At 39.7% G+C, this 18,421-nt stretch overlaps 1 long non-coding RNA gene across 1 annotated transcript; it reads right to left on the bottom strand.

The window, feature by feature from the left end:
- Positions 1-2,795: 2,795 nt before the first annotated feature.
- LOC121397721 lies at positions 2,796-13,526 on the bottom strand. Its single transcript, XR_005963866.1, has 2 exons — positions 13,470-13,526; positions 2,796-2,929 (listed from the first exon to the last, which is right to left on the bottom strand). It is a non-coding gene; the product is annotated as an uncharacterized LOC121397721 (long non-coding RNA).
- Positions 13,527-18,421: the final 4,895 nt, after the last annotated feature.

Below are 18,421 nucleotides of genomic sequence, written 5' to 3' on the forward strand. Positions count from 1 at the left end.
TTTGAAAGCTGGATGGGGCATGTTTAAGGGGTATAGTACAGTAAGAGCTTTGATTTAACCCATGAACATCTGCTGCGTGGCCTAGTGTGCCTTAGCCCTGATGCTCACAAGCTTCAAGTTTTCTTATTTGGCTGCATATAATTTAGTTTGACATTACCCCTTTATCACACCTTCACCATGGAAACCGTTTTAATACGAATATTTGCCACCAAAAACCTGCCAAATTAATTTACAAGTCAATGGCAGAGGTCCGTTGAGCCATTTGGAGATGTTAATAGCCTTCCTGACATTCAAGTTTTTTCGGCGGAAAATTAGATTTGAGTTTCGTTCATATTTGAATACAAAACTAATTTTCGGATCTTTCCCATTTGATCCAATTTTAGCCGTTCGAATGCTTTCATAAATAACCTCCCATTTGAGTTTTGAGTACATTCAAATAGAGTAAAAAAAAATTCACCTCAATTCGATATTTGACATTTGATAAATCTGAGGTGTCCATCCAAAACTAATGCTCAGGCTGGGCTTCCAGGGTATCTAAAAGAGGAAACAGGCATTCTCCTAAATCTTACCCTAACTTGCTATCAGGTTGGGTGCCTGCCTCTTGAAACAATGTAGCAGAAGTCAGCTTTGCATACATCTTCACAGCTAACATTTTTTTTAAAGGGGTGGTTCACCTTTAAGTTAACTTTAAGTATGTTATAGAATGGACGATTCTAAGCAACTTTTCAATTGGTATTTATATTTTATAGTTTTTATCTAAATTATTCAGGCCCTTTGCTATTCATATTCCAGTCTCTTATTTAAATTAGTGCATGGTTGCTAGGGTAATTTGCACCCTAGCAATGTGGTTGCTGCAATTGCACACTGGAGAGACTGCAAACTGCTGAATATAAAGTTAAATAGCTCAAAAATAATAAAAAAAATGCGAATTTTCTCAGAATATCACTCCCTAAATCATATTAACAGTTAATTTAAAGGTGAACGACCCCTTTAAAGTCAGAACCACCAGGCAGAGAAAAGGGACAGACAAATTTTATGTAAAAATATATATAACTTTAAGGCCAACGAGATTGGTAAGTTGTTTTGAATTACCTTTTCTTTCATTAGGCAACATTTTATTTTTGGGTTTACATCCTATTTAAGGATTGGTGCTCCAAAATACAAAAATATTCCTTAAAGAGATACTGTCATGGGAAAACATGTTTTTTTAGAAACGCATCAGTTAATAGTGCTGCTCCTGCAGAATTCTGCACTGAAATCGATTTCTCAAAAGAGCAAACAGATTTTTTTATATTTAAGTTTGAAATCTGAAATGGGGCTATGCATTGTCAGTTTCCCAGCTGCCCCAAGTCATGTGCTCTGAAAAACTTTAGTCAGTCACTCTTTACTGCTGTACTGCAAGTTAAGTGATATCGCCCCCCCCCCAGCAGCCAAATAACAGAACAATGGGAAGATAACGAGATAGCAGCTCCCTAACACCAGATAACAGCTGCCTGGTAGATATAAGAAAAGCACTCAATAGAAAAAGCCAGGTCCCACTGTGTCACATTCAGTTACATTGAGTTGGAGAAACAACAGCCTACCAGAAAGCAGTTCCATTCTAAAGTGCTGGCTCTTTCTAAAAGCACATGACCAGGCAAAATGACCTGAGATGGCTGCCTACACACCAATATTACAATTAAAAAAAATACACTTGCTGGTTCAGGAATTAAATGTTATATTATAGAGTGAATTATTTGCAGTATAAACAGTGTAATTTAGAAATAAAGAATACATCATAAAAATCATGACAGAATCCCTTTAAAATACCAGGCCCAAACATTCCAGATAATATATCCCATCCCTCTACTTAAATGTTTGGTAATGTGTAGGGCAGTTCAAGTGCTCTTATATTTCATGGCTTTTCCATCTACAGGCTTATAGGCCGTCAGCAGCTATGTGTGTAGATTGTCTTTTTTACTATAGGTGGCCATATACTATAAGATCCGCTCGTTTGCAGAGGTCGCCTCTTTCCCCGATATGCCCACCAATGGCAGGGCGATATCTGGTTAATCCGAACATTCGGCCCTAGGGCTGAACTATCAGACTACAACATAAAGAATGGATGCCATCTAGCCAATGCGGTCCTTGATCGTCAGAAAAATTAAACTTCCCTGATCGATATCAGGGAGACCTGTCGGAAGCCCCCATACACTGGCAGATAAGGTCTAAAGGTATTTGATATCGGCAACTTTAATCTGCTCGTGTATGGCCACCTTACCCCCTCCCCTTGATAGATCAAACATAATGGTTTCCTGCAAGGTCATTATAACATATATAAAGAGAAAGGTTATAAAAGAAAGTTGTAATCACTGATATAGTAAATAATGGAGTCTCATGCAAGGTTGAAAATGCAGGCAGTGCCTGCAGCAACTTCATAGATTAAAAGAAGTATAATGACCCTACTTCCTTAATTAGACACCCCAGCTACAGAACTCATAGATGCTGGCAGCACCAGAGACTGTAGTTAAGCTACACTAGTTAACTAATTCATTTTGGAAGATGCCTTAAATATATACACAGGCCGCTGCATTCATTACTTACATTTACATAGAAAAGGTTAACATAAAGTAAAATATGCGTTTAACCCAGTGTGTAAAACAGATTTATCTTCTTATGTGGCTGCAAGCAGCGCCTAGCAACGCATAGAAATTCACTGCTCTTTGCATAGGGATCCGATCAGAGACTACATTAAAAAAGAAAAGTCCTATGGCAAGCAGATTTATTTGCATAGTCAAATTTATGTGTGTCCATTATTGTATACCTATAATCTACAAGTCAACATATTGTTCTGCCAAGATCTCTGTGCGAGGTGCCCTCTCTGAATCTGTCACGTGGATAGCAGAACATCTGGAATCCAAGGTGGAACAGCTGATGTTTAATGGCTCTCCTGTAAAAGGAAACAAAAAAAGAGAGAATTAATTGAGTGGGACTTTGAAAATACCGAGTTTTATGGGGAGAAATTAGAGGCGGATCTCAATTTGGAGTTAAGAGGGCTATATCTTCAGATCTAATTTATAACATTTCATATGAAGCAAGAGAAAAAATGTCATGCTTATTCTGCTGCTTTGTATAACTATTACAATTGTTGCCTCCTGTTGTATTGTATAAAAGTACAAAATTAGAGAGGTTACAGAGAAAGGCAACTAACCTGGTAAAAGTTATGGAAAATCTCAGCTATGAGGAAAGACTGGCCAAGTTGGGGATGTTCAAGCTGAAGAAGAGGCGCTTAAGCGGTGATATGATAACTATGTATAAATATATAAGGGAATCATATAATAATCTCTTTAATGCTTTATATGGTGCCAGTATTAGATGTATGTTTACAAATGCAAGAAGTCTGACTGGTAAAATGGGAGAGCTGGAGCTGCTGGTGATGGAAGGAAAATATGATGTGATTGGTGTGGCCGAAACATGGCTGAATGAGTCGCATGACTGGGCAGTAAATATCAGTGGCTATACTTTGTTTAGGAGGGACAGAGGCAATAGAAAAGGAGGAGGGGTATGTCTGTATGTTAGGCAGGATTTAAAAGCTCATATAAAGGAGGAGGTTATGTTAGAAAATGAGGGGGCAGAAGTCGTATGGGTGGAGTTCTTCACCAATTGTAAAGAATCCAGCAAATTAATAGTAGGCGTATGCTATAGACAATTTTTTAGCACAGGTTGTTGAGGACCCTACCAGAAAAAATGCTATTCTTGATTTAGTGATCTCAAATGACCCAGAACTTATAGCAAATGTGCAAGTCATTGAACCCCTGGGTAATAGTGACCATAAGGTTATATCTTTTAATGTCTGGTGCAAAAAACAAAAATATACTGGGGCAACAAAAACCATGAATTTTGCAAAAGCTAATTTTAGTGCCTTGAGGGCTGCCCTACAGAGCATTGATTGGGGCATTAGGTTTTCAGCTAAAAACACAGAACAGAAATGGTTGTCCTTTAAAATGATATTAAATCATTACTGTTCTCAATTTATTCCCTTAAGGACTAAACGTAGAAGCTCTAAGAATCATCCTGTGTGGCTTAATACAGAAGTAAAGAAGTTAATGGGAAAGAAGAGAAAGGCATTTAAAAACTACAAATCTGTAGGGACAGAAGCTGCATTTAATGAATATAAACACTGTAATAAATGTTGTAAATCAGCAATCAGGAAGGCTAAGAAAAGAAATGAAGAGTTAATTGCGGTGGACGTGAAAACTAACCCTAAAAAGTTTTTTAAATATATTAATAGTAAAAAGATGCAGGTTGAGAGTGTTGCTCCATTAAATAATGGTACCAGTATGGTTGTAACAGATACAGATAAGGCAAATGTGTTAAATCAGTTCTTTTCTTCAGTGTATACAATAGAGGAGTCTGGGTTCACAGGCTCACTTAATAACTGCACGAATGGTTCAGCTCAATCTAGTCAGTGGCTGACTCAGGATATGATTCAAAAAGCTTTAATACAAATTAATGTAAACAAGGCTCCAGGGCCTGATGGCATACACCCCCGGGTTCTAAGAGAGCTTAGTTCAGTTTTAGACCAGCCCTTATTTCTGATTTTCTCAGATTCACTGTCATCTGGTATGGTGCCTATGGATTGGAGAAAAGCTGATGTTATTCCAATATTTAAAAAGGGATTACGATGTCAGCCTGGCAATTATAGGCCAGTAAGTTTGACATCTGTGGTGGGCAAATTATTTGAAGGCTTGTTAAGGGATCACATTCAAAATTTTGTCCTAATGAATGGCATTATGAGCAACAATCAGCATGGCTTTATGAAGGATAGGTCATGTCAGACGAATTTGATTGCTTTTTATGATGTGGTAAGTAAGATTCTGGATAGTGGGGGGGCAGTAGATGTGATCTATTTGGATTTTGCCAAAGCGTTTGATACTGTGCCCCACAAACGACTGCTTTCTAAACTAAGGTCTGTTGGGCTTAATGAAGTCGTTTGCACGTGGATAGGAAACTGGCTACAGGATCGGGTACAGAGGGTGGTTGTTAATGGTACATTCTCTACTTGGAGTAAGGTTCTTAGTGGGGTCCCCCAGGGCTCAGTATTGGGTCCACTTTTATTTAACTTGTTCATTAATGACTTAGGGGAGGGTGTTGTAAGTAATGTATCAGTGTTTGCAGATGACACAAAATTATCCAGCCCAATTAATTCCATCCAGGATGTGGCATCCTTGCAACATGATCTTGACAAACTGGCAATCTGGGCAGCTAAGTGGCAAATGAGATTCAATGTTGATAAATGTAAAGTCATGCACCTGGGATGTAAAAATATCCAAGCCACTTATACCCTTAATGGGACTGCACTAGGCAAATCCATTATGGAAAAGGACCTTGGAGTCCTTGTAGATGATAAACTTGACTGTAGCAAGCAATGCCAGTCGGCAGCATCAAGGGCAAATAAGGTCTTGAGCTGTATTAAAAGGGGCATAGAGTCAAGGGAGGAGGGGGTCATTCTTCCACTGTTTAGAGCACTTGTAAGGCCCCATCTAGAATATGCCGTACAGTTTTGGTCTCCATCACTCAAACGGGACATTATTGTATTAGAGAGGGTACAGAGAAGGGCAACTAAGCTGGTAAAAGGTATTGAAAATCTTAGCTATGAGGAAAGACTGGCCAAATTGGAGATGTTCACGCTGGAGAAGAGGCGCTTAAGGGGTGATATGATGACTATGTATAAATATATAAGGGGATCATATAATAATCTCTCTAATGCTTTATTTACCAGTAGGTCTTTCCAGCTGACACGAGGTCACCCATTCCGATTAGAAGAAAAGAGGTTCCGCCTAAATATTCGGAAGGGGTTTTTTACAGTGAGAGCTGTGAAGATGTGGAATTCTCTCCCTGAATCAGTTGTACAGGCTGATACATTAGATAGCTTTAAGAAGGGGTTGGATGGCTTATTAGCAAGTAAGGGAATACAGGGTTATGGGAAATAGCTCATAGTCCAAGTTGATCCAGGGACTAGTCCGGTTGCCGTTTTGGAGTCGGGAGGGGGTTTTTCCCCCTCTGGGGCGGGTTGGAGAGGCTTCGGATGGGTTTTTTGCCTTCCTCTGGGTCAACTGGCAGATGGGTAGTTTAATAAAAAAAGAAAAAAAGGGTTGAACTCGATGGACATGTGTCTTTTTTCAGCCTTACTTACTATGTTACTATGTTACTATGTTTATTTACCAGTAGGTCCTTCCAGCTGACATGAGGGCACCCATTCTGATTAGAAGAAAGGAGGTTCTGTCTAAATATTCGGAAAGGGTTTTTTACAGTGAAAGCTGTGAAGATGTAGAATTCTCTCCCTGAATCAGTTGTACGGGCTGATATATTAGATAGCTATAAGAAGGGGTTGGATGGCTTTTTAGCAAGTGAGGGAATACAGGGTTATGGAAGATAGCTCATAGTCAAGAGACTAGTCCGATTGCCATCTTGAAGTCAGTAAGGAATTTTTCCCCCTCTGAAGCAAATTGGAGAGACTTCAGAAGGGTTTTTGTGCCTTCAACTGGATCAAATAGCAGTTAGGCAGGTTATATACAGACTGAAAAGGTTGAACTTGATGGACGTGTCTTTTTTCGACCTAACTAGCTATGTTACTATCATCTTAGAGAGCAACATATTGCAAAGCTTGCTAAACTTTTAAAATCCACAGTTATGCATGTCAAGGTCTTGGTAGGTTAATAGGAATATTACTATATATCAGAATATACTTTTTTAAATTAAATTTGTAATAGGCAGTGTGTTGTAGCTTGCTCTGCTTTTTCTCTTTCATGCTGAAAACGTGCACATGAAATAGAGCTTAGGTACTACAGCTCTGTAAAACGATGTAACTCAGAGATCTATGTGGTTATGGGTGACTTTTCACACAACAGGGGCAGAATGGGTGAAGTGCGAGGGGGGCGCATTTAGGGGTGGGCCAGTGATGTTGAGGGACGAACCAGTGAGTTATGATGCGCAGACCTATGATTGGCTGCATTGCCGAGTCATGTCAAGTTTTCCGACTTCTGAAATCTGGACATTATAGACTTACACCTACCATATATTGCTCCACACTCTTAAGTCTCCACACACCCAAACCATGCCCTGTGTGCTGTCCTCCCAGAAAAATAACTATGGTGACCCCTTTGTTTGGTTTACACGTCTGTATAACCCCCTATATCTCCTCCTGTTGTTCCTCAAGATAAGCACGAACTGCTGTAGTAACAGTGGTGCAACTACCAGAACCCAGTAGAATTGACTATATTAGGGCCTGCCCCCCTCTCCCTTGGGGCCTGCAGAGTATTCTGCAGCACTGAAACCATGCCATGTACAGAACAGTAAATTGCTTGCATGCAGGGAAAAAGCCCAGCACAAGTCTTACTCTTGTGATGGGAACTGCTGAGAATCTCCTAATGAATACAGAACATATCAGCAACAGAGCTAGAAATGTAACAGATATTTTTTTTAAGGCAAGTCCAGTCACCCCCAGTGATTCTATTTGTTTACCTGTTACATCCGGTTGGCACTCCTCTTCTTCACACCAGCGAGGATATTGTTCAGTGCTCCCTGTCTGGCCTAGACAACTGTATGTGCCATATAGAACCTTTTCTGAAATTTCTGTACAACACAACTTGAAACGAACATGGGGAACACTTGGGACATCTCTCAATTTATTTTTAAGACACTCGGAAATCAAGGCATCTAGCAGAAGATGTAGCAATAGAACGAAGGCTTGCCTGACGATTTGAAGTGCTCTACTCTTAGACTATTTTACTAAACATGCACAAAAAAACGTTTTTTTTGGGGTGTTGCAAAAAATGAGCAATAATTGCTCTTTCTGTTGCATCTCTAAGGCTTTCTGCAGGACAGCCCAGCCCTCCTCTCCCGCCTTGTATACTCCTTCAGCACTCAGCTTATAACTAATCACCTCTCATTTCTCTACCTTGGGAATACATGCTGCCAAACTGGGGCAGCAAAAAAGGAGAATATGTTGACAATTTGCATTTTATACACAGGCAGTCATTAAAACTCATAACCCCTTCACGGCTGGGCAGCCTTTTATCTTACTGGAAGGGACCTGTTCTCTATAGTGGATAAGGCAACACTTACGGTTTAAACAAAGCACTTAATAATATGTTGCCTCCTCCTTTCTCATTTTTTTTAATGTGTTTGTTTTTAATATTAAAATGTGCAATGCTTCTCCCACTAGCTTAGGAAAACCACATATACTTTCAAATTTGCCCTTTAAACTGCATCTACTAATGTATCCAGTTGATCAGGAGCTAAAAGATTGCACATGCTGTACTGAGCCTACATCAATAGCCACTATAAAGATACGTTGTGCCCAATATATTGCCTGGTCTCTATATTGCTTGACGTCTCTAATACTAAGCACTTGATTTGTCAAACATATTTCACATATTCCCTTCCTTCTATCATAAAAATTAAAAACCTCTCCAACTAAAACGTGGCAAGATACAGGTTTTAGAAATTGTTGGAGGAAAAAAAAATCAAGAAATATAACAAATTTGCTGAAAAAATGCCCTATTGTGTAATCCTGGGCCTGTTCAGCCTTTACTCTCTTCTGTTTGCAAATATTTAATTGCAGTAAATGTTAAAGTCTAATAAAATTATTTTCCAATATATTAATTTACCCTTTATATTACAATAACTGCTAAATGGCTGCATTTTTAAGAAATTATGAGTATAATATTTGCCACCATGACACATATTTTGACTGTAGTTTTTTAAATCTGCACCATATCACATAGAAAAAAACTGCCTCAAAAAATGGACAATGTGCTCTTTATCCTATCGGCTTGCCATTTCCAATACGGTAAGGTAGACTGGGGCCCAAATACATTTTAGGGGCCTGTTTAGTTTTATAAGGGGAAATCTTTTGCTGGTTTAGGGGCCCAAAAATATTCCTGCCTGGGCCCAGCATGTCTTGTTCATTACATGGTATAACACTGCGACCACCCTTTTAGCATCAAAAAAAATATTTGGTTTTTTTTTAACATCATTCCTTACATTTAAAACAGAAAAACCCTAGTCCCGATGACTTAGATTTACGTTTCTCATAATAGGCCCTAATAATCCCCAAAGGGTGGCATATATTTTTCAGAAATAAAACCTCCCTCTCTTTCCCACCCCCTATATTGTTACTCTTTGGCAGCTGTTGACAGGTAGCAGTTTCCAACAACTCAGACTAATTAGTTTGAAGCAGCAACTACTTACAGCAAATGAGTTATAGCAGGAAATGCTTTTTAATAAATATGCAGCATTTACATTTAACATTGACCCCGGCTATAGGAAACTTGATTCCAATTCACGTAAATGGGACAGGGGGTCAGCAGGTCAAGAAGTGAAGGCAACATATAGAGAACTACATGCACTGCATTAAAACGTCCTACTACACCGTATTTCGGCCGTATTTCTCAGAGAGGCTGGAGATCACAATTGTGCCTCGGCACAATGATTTCGAGGATTAAAAATGAAAGGGGGTTGGACTCTCAGTATTTATGGCAAATGTTTAATGGACATGGAAACTTGATACCAACTTCATATATTAAAACAAGGGGGGGGGGCAGACACAATGAACTTCAATTATGACCTAGTGAAAATGGAATTTTTGCATCTGGATTTCATTATAGAGCTGAGGAGTTTTTTTTTTCTTCTTTTTTTTTCCTGTGTAAAATTAGTAAATTAACGAGGATGTTAAAGTGAAAAGTGCTTTGTGTTCTGCATCCAAAATGAATAAGGTGTGATTTGACGAGGCGCCTTTATTAAATTGATTGTTATTAAATGCCTGGAAACAGATGTAGATTGAGCAAGCACTCTGCACGGTCACCCTATTCCTGGACGCCATTTGTTAATCTATAGTCACAGAGGTATTACAATAAATGATTCTTTTTCAGAGGGAACAGTAGATTTCAGTATATCAGTTAGTCTTGTTTGTCTGTTTGACTAATGATGGCTTTGGGGGTTATTCAGTAACAGTGAGCTGTTTACCTGAGGGATGTAAAAGTGACAAGTAACTTGATCAACCGAGTAAAACTGCCAGGGTTACGGTAGCAAAATAAACCATAAAGTAAAGGGCCAATAAACTGTTCTAAAGATGGAGCTTGTAAGAGTGCTATCAGTTTCACCACTCACTCACACCAGGCTTGTATGGCTCTGCAGCCAGTTTGTGTTGATTTCCAAACAACAAGAAGTGCTGAATTAGAAGCAATACTTTTGTATAGATGTATATTTACATACATACATACATAGTAACATAGTAAGTTAGGTTGAAAAAAGATACACATCCATCAAGTTCAACCTTTTAAACCTCTATATAACCTGCCTAACTGCTAGTTAATTCAGAGGAAAAAAAAAACCCATTTGAAGCCTCTCCAATTTGCCTCAGAGGGGGAAAAATTCCTTCCTGACTCCAAGATGGCAATCGGACTAATTCCTGGATCAACTTGTACTATGAGCTATCTTCCATAAGTCTGTATTCACTCACTTGATAGTAACATAGTTAGTTAGGTTGAAAAAAGACATGTCCATCAAGTTCAACCTTTTAAGTCTATATATAACCTGCATAACTGCTAATTGATCCAGATGAAGGCAAAAAAAACCCTTCTGAAGTCTCTCCAATTTGCTTCAGAGGGGGGGAAATTCCTTACTGACTTTAAGATGGCAATCGGACTAGTCCCTGGACTATAAGCTATCTTCCATAAGCCTGTATTCCCTCACTTGCTAGAAAGCCATCCAACCCCTTCTTAAAGCTATCTAATGTATCAGCCTGTACGACTGTTTCAGGGAGAGAATTCCACATCTTCACAGCTCTCACTGTAAAAAAAAAACCTTTCTGAATATTTTGCCAGAACCTCCTTTCTTCTAATTGGAATGGGTGACATTGCGTCAGCTGGAAAGACCAACAAGAAGTACTGATACTGTTGAATTTCTACTGAAATCTGCTTTTAGCTTAGCATGATTTAATGAAAACAACAGCAAATAACATCAACACAAGGATGGTTGTATAGATGTATATTTCCATTTTAATTCAGGATCGGTTGGTTGGGCATTATAGAATGATACATGTACTGTACATATGGCCTCTACATTCTTCCCCTTGGGAACTAGATGGGAGAAAACATATATGGCTCCCTTCCCTCTCCTCTCTAAAAATGAACTGCCCACTCTTTCACCTTGCACATTGTGCTCTGGCCTTTTATCAGAGGACTTGCCTTTGGCCCCTAGTGCAAATTAGGCATTTGGGACATTTCTTTACAGCACTTAGTATTGATTTCAGGGTCCCAGGAATGGTGTTGTCCATCACATTATATTTGACTTTGGGGAATATAAGGCATCACACTCTTGTGTCCTTGGTTTTAGAGTAAATGTTGAACTATTTGTTAAAAAGCATGTAAAGGTCCATGAGCAGATATCATTTCAAATACAGTTGCTTGTTAATGTTCTTCCTTGCTTGCCCCTCGACCACCCAATATGCTGGTTCCTAGGCATTAGTTGGAGATGCCTTTTAAAATATCAGCTCTTTTGCAAAGTTGCCAAATGAACAGAACTTCATTCATTTAAGCCCTGATTTGGCTGATCCTATGTGAAGAGGAACACATGGGTTGCCAGTGAAGTGCCTTTGACCACATATCAGAGAAAGGTTAAATGGATGTAAAGCCACCAGATAATATTTCTAAAAATGTAGATCTACTTCATGTTTTTGGGGTGAAAGTCAGCAAGCTCCCTGATTCTCACAGGCAGGAATTAGAAGCAATACTTTGTGTATTGTCTCTGCAACTTTGCTTGAGTCCAAAAATAGCATCAGCCTTAACAATGAAAACAGTGATAGCCGTCATTACTGAAAGAACATTTTTGCTTACGTGGAGTCCAGCAGACATGGCTGGAGCCCACACAGTATAATCATTTTGTGCAGCTATTACATGATGGTACGTAGGCTCCCACTGGAATAACAGTTGACATCTGAACAATGAAGTAGGAGGCATGGGGGTATTATTGTTTGGGTTTGCATCAGATGTCTAGCCAATAGCATAATACATCTGAATCTACGACCCCAGACACCAGTGCTAGAGCACTAAGGTGCATAAAAGTCAATCCTTTATGTAACTTTGGAAGCTTTAGTTATAACACAGTCGTTATTTTAGGCAATCATAATGCCCGGGACTTGGAGTTTTCTGTAAATTGGATCTTCATACCTTAAGTCTACTAGATAATCATGTAAATATTAAATAATAATGGGAAACCTGGAATTAAATCCTCTCCAATGTGTGGGTAGCTCCAGGGATCTCCTATATCAATAGGCACAGTTCATCAGAACAGACTGGATGGGAGCAAATCGGCGCAAGTGAGGGGAGCATGTAGCTGGGAGTGAATGGGTCGATGCACATGATGACTGCATTTTTTTAATGAAAATTTCCCCCAATCTGATTTGCAGGGTCCCTTCTGCTTTAAGCTTTTGTCTGTCAGGGAATATTAAATATCCAGAGAGATCCTTCTCCCTCTCTCTCTTAGCATAATCTCTGGGCAGGTTTGGGAAACCAGCATAACCTGATAAATTGAAGATTAAATGACTGCCACATAGCACTTCAGTCCCCCCGCTGTTAATTTCACACGCTGTACATTTCACCGGTTCACAGGCATTGTCAATTCCAGCTAATGGCAGGAGGCAGTAAAATACTCTTGCCCTGACAGTCCCAGATCTGGGGCTCCTAACTCCTAACTCAGGTGGACTGTGCTAATCACTTATGCACAAACCAGCAATGTGCCAGAGAGAGAGAGGGATTATGTCAACTGACAGCGTAGACATGAGCTGCAGATAGGAGGTAGGATCTGTGTTGGGCTGCCCTGACAGATTACAGAGAGGTGCTGTGCACTATATAAGAACTGTGCCATTTATCTCCCCTCCCCTCGGAATAACACCCTGCCTGGGAAAAGCTTTTAAAATGCTGATTTCTCCCTCAGAAATAGGTTAATATTGTTAATGCCGAGACTTATAGCAACCCTGAATGTTTATAAGGAATCCATCACATGCTAATTGTAAATATATTTTTACAACATTAATCATTTGTAGCCAATTAATTGTATTTTCATAAAATCAGACGTGTGTGAGGTTTATGCACGTTTTACATGTTGGTGCTTAAATGACAGGTATGTTGCAATATTGGCGTGCAAGAACGTACTGCATCACTTTCAGTGCCTAGGGCATCTGAACAGTTCCGAAGCCAGTCAGGCTCTAACTCATAGTAGTTTGCCTTCAGCAGAACAATTGACTTAAGCCTGTAAGGGCAAATAATTAATAGACCCAGTAGAGTTGATGGGTTAGGCGCTCAAGCCTGCAGCCTTTAGCATGGAGAAGAGGATAAATCGCATCAAAAATAATGACAGGGCTGGCACAAACTGACGCAAGTCATTCAAGAACATATTTAATAAATGACTCCATAGGTGTAACATACCTGATGTGGTTGGTACTGTAAGTGACAATAAACCTGCAAGGGGGAATAAAGAAGGAGGTTACTGCTGGCAATAAATATACAATAAAAAAAAAAGACTAATGGTAATTGGTGCACTTTGAACTTTCAGGTCACTCATGCACCAATGTTACTAGGCAACTAACACATGTCAATGGGTGGCAGTTGCGGGATGCTGTGGAAATACATTTTTGGGCTACATTAAAAAAAAACCCAGCTCCTAAAAGCACCTGTGAGTTTTTACCTTAAAGGAGAAGGAAAGGCTGAGTTTACTTGGGGTGTCAAAAGTTAGGCACTTAAAAAATTGTTAATTTATTGGTAGGCAAAAATACAATTCTGTAAGTTTGAAAGGATATAAACCCACCATCCTACTCGGAACTGGGTGGATGCCTAAAAAAGACATTTATAAATGTAAATCAAATGAAACATACGTTTTCTCCATTTCCATATTTATAGTTTACATAACATTAATATGAAATCCACCAAGTAAAGCCTTACTAAAAAACCCTACCAGTGAAGGCAACTGCCATTCTTTCCTTAAATGGATACTGTCATGGGAAAACATGTTTTTTTCAAAACGCATCAGTTAATAGTGATGTTCCAGCAGAATTCTGCACTGAAATACATTTTTCAAAAGAACAGATTTTTTTATATTCAATTTTGAAAGATAACAGCTCCCTGGTAGATCTTGCCTCACGAGGAAACTTCGGGCGACTTTGGAAAACGAAGCGCCGCGTGTGCTTTAGCGCAGGCGACTTTTCATTACATCGGACGGGAAGACACGTGAAGGCAGTTCGGGGAGATTGTCGCCCAGAAGAAGAGGTGATTAGTCGCCAGACGACTAAATCTCCCCGAATCTGCTCGTGTGGAATGACCCTAAAAGCCAAGTCCCACTGAGACTGATTCAGTTACATTAAGTATGAGAAATAACAGCTTGCCAGAAAGTAGTACGATCCTAAAGTGCAGGCACAAGTCACATGACTGGGGCAACTGGGAAACTAACAATATGTCTAGCCCCATGTCAGATTTAAAAATGTAATATAAAAAAAAACTGTTTGCTCTTTTGAGAATTGGATTTCACTGCAGAAGTCTGCTGGAGTAGCACTATTAACTGATACGTTTTGAAAAAAACATGTTTTCCCATGACAGTATCCCTTTAATAGGTGAAAATAAATTCTCAAATGAGTGAGAGCTCTCTGGTTGCTAGGGTCCAAATTACCCTAGCAATCATGCATAGTTTTGAATGGGAGACTGGAATATGAATAGGAGAAGGCCTGAATAGGAAGATAATGAATAAAAAATTACAATAACAATAATCAGTAACCCCCATTTGACAGCAATAGCCTGAAACAAGAAGGCAATAACTATAACAAAAAATTAAGACCAATTGAAAAGCTGCTAAAAACTGGCCATTCTATAAGAGACTAAAAGTTAACTTAAAGGTGAACTACCCCTTTAAAATGGGAAATGGTCTTCCTGTAATGCAGAGCCTTCTGCATGTAATAGATCCCATACTTGTAGTAGAAAAGCCATAGCTACTCTAAAGAGTTAAGCTGGCCATAGACACAAAGATCCGATGGATTTGTACGATTTTCGGACCAGGTGTGGAGATTCCCGTAATTTTTTGTCCCATGGAGATCGGTCATTTGGTCGATCGGCTGCCGATCGGCTGCCGATAATATCTCTCATGTATTGCCGATCGTACGATTTTCAATGGGAGACACTAGCTTTGGTCGGACATAACTTTCGTTCGATTGCTGTCAGGGGCAGAACATTGGCTGATCTGTTTTTTTGTACTTTATTTGATCTGAATGGTTAGTGTCAGGTCTGGAGGTGGGGAAGTCTGATCGTTCGCGGATTCAAACAATCGGATCTTTGCGTCTATGGCCAGCTTAACTTCATCCGTGTGCTTTTTTTGCACAATCCCAGCAACATTCCACTATACAGTATGTTGAGTTTTTGAAGGGTCCCAGCACCAACTGTAGGGGGCAGTTCTCCCCTCCCACCCGCTAACAACTCTGGGCTGCCCCTTCCCTCGGCCTAAAATCTTTGAAGGAGCCTTTCACCAACTGCAGGGAGAAGCTTCTTGGCTCTACCCTCCTGCCCACTAACAACGCTGGGCCGCCCACCAGTAAAAAAATCTTTGAAGGTCCCAACGCCTACTGCATGGAGCAGCTTCCCAGCTCTCACCTTCCGCCAACAACTCTGGGTCGCCCCTCCCCCGGCAAAAATCTTTGAAGGGTCCCAGCAGCAACTGCAGGAAGCAGCTTCCCGGCTCTCCCCTCCCGCCCCCGAATAACTCTGGGCCGCCCACCAGTGAAAAATCATTGAAGGGACGATGCCTACTGCATGGAGCAGCTTCCTGGCTCTCCCTTCCCACCCGTTCCAGCACATGAGTGTCTACAATCGCAGGTGGAAGCTGACCTCAAGGTCTAGGCCCCCCTTTTCCCCGAACCCCCCTGCTTCCTCTATACTTACGCCACTGAAAGAGAATTCGTTTTTTGAAGTGTTTTTTTTTTTTGATTGATAAGAAAAATTACCGCATCACAGATTATAACTTAGTCGGCAGTATTAGGCTCTGTTCATAATTTTTCATTTAAATTAAACAAAAAAAATGTGATGCAAATTTATTCAAGCAGCATGAAAAAAAAACAAAAAACCACGGACATGTCTGATTAGATATAATTTTAGCTTCTCTGGCTCTTGTGTTTACACTAAGCGATGCATTTCTCTGAGTTTGTTAAAAGTAAAATTAATGGCAGGCAGGCATTTTCTCATTTATAATTGCTTCATTATGCTGTTGCATCCTCTTGACAATTATGACTTACCGCTATTGTGCTGGTACAAAAAACAAGTCGCACATAAAGGCACGTATGTTTCATAGATGGGGGCAGGGCTGGATTTACATATCGGGAGCCCCTAGGCCTGCTGTCATTCGTTGCCCCCTCCCCTTTATTCGTAGAATTTTTGGAGCAATGGGGATTGGTGCAGGGGAAGTTTAAAAAACTATTATAGTTTCTGAACCAATGTGGATGTGGTTGGGAAACATGCCGCCCCTAAAATTCTGCCACCCTAGGCCCAGGCCTTGGTGGCCTTTCCACAAATCCAGGCCTTGAAGGGTGCGTGTAATAGTGGATCCTTCCAGCTGCTGAGTGGTATAACAGGACAGTGGATCCATTATCCAGAAACCGTTATCCAGAACTCGGAATTATGGAAAGAAAGTCTCCCATTAACTCTATTTTATCCAAATAATCCAAAATTTTAAAAAGAATTTCCTTTTTCTCTGTCATAATAAAACAGTAGCTTGTACTTGATCCAAACTAAGATATAATTAATTCTTATTGGAAGCAAAATCAGCCTGTTGGGTTTATTTAATGTTTACATGGTTTTCTATTAGACTTACAGGGATACTGTCATGGGAAAAAAAACACTTTTCAAAATGAATCAGTTAATAATGCTGCTCCAACAAAATTCTGAATGAAATCCATTTCTCAAAAGAGCAAACAGATTTTTTCATATTCAATTTTGAAATCTGCTAGACATATTGTCAATTTCCCAGCTGCCCCAAGTCATGTGACTTGTGCTCTGATAAACTTCAATCACTCTTTATTGCTGTACTGCAAGTTGGAGTGATATCAATCCCCTTCCCCCCCCCCCCAGCAGCCAAAAAAAAGAACAATGGGAAGGTAACCAGATAGCAGCTCCCTAACACAAGATAACAGCTGCGTGGTAGATCTAAGAACATCACTCAATAGTAAAAACCCATGTCTCACTTAGACACATTCAGTTAAGCTGGCCATAGTCGTTGAGATTTTTAAAAGATCAGATCCTGATCGTGAGACCATGATCTTCTCAGAATGATCATACGATCGTACGAATTTACCATCAACTAAAAAGACCAATTTGCCAGGAAAACAAAGGGGAGCTGCCTGCTTGGCCCTGCAAACATAAATAGATTGCACTGGGACCGACAAAAATTTTTTAACCAGGCCGATCAATTTCCCGACAGATGTCGGCTGAAAAATCATAAGATGTACGATCGTTCGAATACCACTAACCGCACGATAATTTCGAAGGATTGGTCGGGCTTCCCTAAAATCGGTCGTTCGCCAAGAAGAATCGTTGTGTCTATGGGGAGCTTATCATTGAGAAGGAAACAGTAGTCTGCCAGAAAGCATTTCTCTCCTAAAGTGCAGGCACAAGTCACATGACACGGGGGGCAGCTGGGAAATTGACAATATGTCTAGCCCCATGTCAGATTTCAAAATTGAATATCAAAAAAAACTGTTTGCTCTTTTGAGAAATGGATTTCAGTGCAGAATTCTGCTGGAGTAGCACTATTAACTGATGCGTTTTGAAAAAAACATGTTTTCCGATGACAGGATCCCTTTGAGGAATGAAGATCCAGATTACAGACCCGTTATCCGGAAAGCCCCAGGTTCTGAGCATTCTGGATAACAGGTCCCATACCTCCTGTATATGTGTGTGTGTGTGTATAAATATATATATATATATATATATATATATATATATATGTACTGTATATACATATATATATATGGACACATGCATGCGCACAACCTCTGACACACATCAGATTTCTGCCTGCAAATCGTGGAAAATAAATGATCCTTTTTCTCTAGCTAAAAGGCACTTCATGTACATTTATATGTCCAAATGAAATCTATATATAATATAATATTAATTTGGAACTAGAAGCAAAAGACTGAACTTTTGGCTTGGCTATGAATTACCCGAACATCCATGTTTACCCCATTTATTAAAACCATGTATTAAAACCTTTATTTAAAAAAAAAATACATTATAACCTATAGTAAACATTGTTGCACCTATGCCCAAAAATCAATTTTTTTTTGCCAGGTGAAAATTCCTCTAATGAGTATTTACTGGAAAGTCTTGCTTATTATTTTGCACTT

Source organism: Xenopus laevis, chromosome 8S (genome assembly GCF_017654675.1).
Source record: "Xenopus laevis strain J_2021 chromosome 8S, Xenopus_laevis_v10.1, whole genome shotgun sequence".
NCBI lineage: Eukaryota > Metazoa > Chordata > Amphibia > Anura > Pipidae > Xenopus > Xenopus laevis.